This window comes from Suricata suricatta, chromosome 10 (assembly GCF_006229205.1).
Source record: "Suricata suricatta isolate VVHF042 chromosome 10, meerkat_22Aug2017_6uvM2_HiC, whole genome shotgun sequence".
Lineage (NCBI taxonomy): Eukaryota > Metazoa > Chordata > Mammalia > Carnivora > Herpestidae > Suricata > Suricata suricatta.
Window position 1 is genome coordinate 131,597,399 of NC_043709.1, and position 1,765 is coordinate 131,599,163.

Sequence of the window (1,765 nt, forward strand, 5' to 3'; positions counted from 1 at the left end):
TAGAGTGGCTAGTTGGTGATCCACGCCATGTTTATTCTTTAAATGAACTCACAAAACATCAGCGCTTCTGACAGAAGTCAGCACCCACTTGTGGCTTCGACTATCTTCAGATTTGTGTCCTTCAAAACCCAGAAAGCCTCGTTTTGTTTTTCTGACCCAGAAACCGTGCTTAATCGCCTTATTTTGATGTCTGATCATTAATGCGTGCTATGAAGCAACTATTTTCTTCTGCTCCCTTTGTGGAAATTGTAGATCTCTGCTGTGTAGCTTGAGCACTTGGAAAAGACCCTTACAACACGATCTGTCATTTCCTGAACACGTTACGTGCATACTGTAACCCAACTTCCTCATTGGTGACCAAGTGCGAGTCATAACATCTCTTCTCCACATAGTTAGGGAGCAAATAAAATCATATATGGAAGTGCATTTTGGAATCTAATGTAAAGACCAAAAGTAAATGGCTTATTGTTATTATGTTTTACCCATAATAGGGCATTTTAAAGACATGACATTGTGGAATGGTTGACCGGAGACTGGACCAGAAAACCTCATGCCTGGTGCTGGTCTTGTAATGTCACTGAGTCATAGAGTCACGACCTTGAAAATAAGGTCATTTGAATGACCTCATCTTACAAGATAAATTCCTGTAAGTTGGAGTTTGGATGAACTCATCTTATAGATCTTTCCAACTCTCATATATAAAACTTTATTATTGTAAATAAGGCTTCAGATGCTAAAATGTGATAACAGTATCTTCTCCCTTCTCTTAAATCTATCTATATTTTATTTAGAAGAGAAACTATACTCTGTGAAAGCCCACAGAACTGAAATGTCGAGTAACTGTATATTTACTGTTGAATGTTTATTCAGAATCCACAATATTCCAAACACAGTAATAATGATTCAAACATTTATAATCCTGTGTGGTTTAAAAAGCATGTTTGTATTATATGATCTTGCAGGATCCTCTCAAATGCCTCTGATGGAAGCAGGACAAAGATGACCAGACCCATTTCACAGATAGGAAAGTGGAAAGTGAGAGAAGGTAAGTGATTCTGCCGAGATTCTCAGATGCATTAGATGCGAGTGCAGGTTGGATCCCAGACTCTTGGACTCACAAACTTGTTTCTTCCAGGTTGGGTAGTCTGTTATATGACGCCACTGTTCTCAAGATGGCAGCCCCTAAGACGGCCCCTGGAAGGAGGTGGATACAGGTCCTATACATGGGACAGCATAATAAAACCACAGCCCTCACACTATACCCAGAATACGTAGTTTCTTTACTGTGTGAAGCAGCACTTTTCCTTTCATTTGGTTTGAGTCAGTGATTTAAACGATGTCTTCAGGTTATGGAACTCAGTTGCTTGGGAAAACTTTCTGGTTCTTTCCATTTTATCCATCTCTTTATTTGGCCCTAAGACAGGGTCTGGGGCTTGAGAGAAGCTGGTGGAGAGAAAGGAAGCTTGACTGGGTGTGGCCTTTGAGTGTGTGCTGGGCTTTGCTTCTGAGCTGGCCACGCCCCTTTTGGGGTAATCTGGTATCTCCTCTGGTGTCACTCTTCTTTTCTCATTCAGCCAATTCAGGGGGGTCCTTGCCTCTCGAGTGCACCTCCCCTCCACTCACATGGGCCTTACAGACTCCTTGGAGTCCCAGTTATGTCCTTCTTCACCTGCACTCAAGACTTCGCATAAGACCAGCATCATTGCTCCCTGGACTCAGTTTCCCTACTGGGTGCCATAGGGATATTTACAATGTTCATCTGGAG

At 42.0% G+C, this 1,765-nt stretch overlaps 1 long non-coding RNA gene across 1 annotated transcript; it reads left to right on the forward strand.

The window, feature by feature from the left end:
• The first annotated feature begins 498 nt into the window (after nt 1–498).
• On the forward strand, nt 499–1,237 carry LOC115303959. Its single transcript, XR_003914292.1, has 3 exons — nt 499–646; nt 963–1,045; nt 1,136–1,237. It is a non-coding gene; the product is annotated as an uncharacterized LOC115303959 (long non-coding RNA).
• The last annotated feature ends 528 nt before the right edge of the window (nt 1,238–1,765 follow it).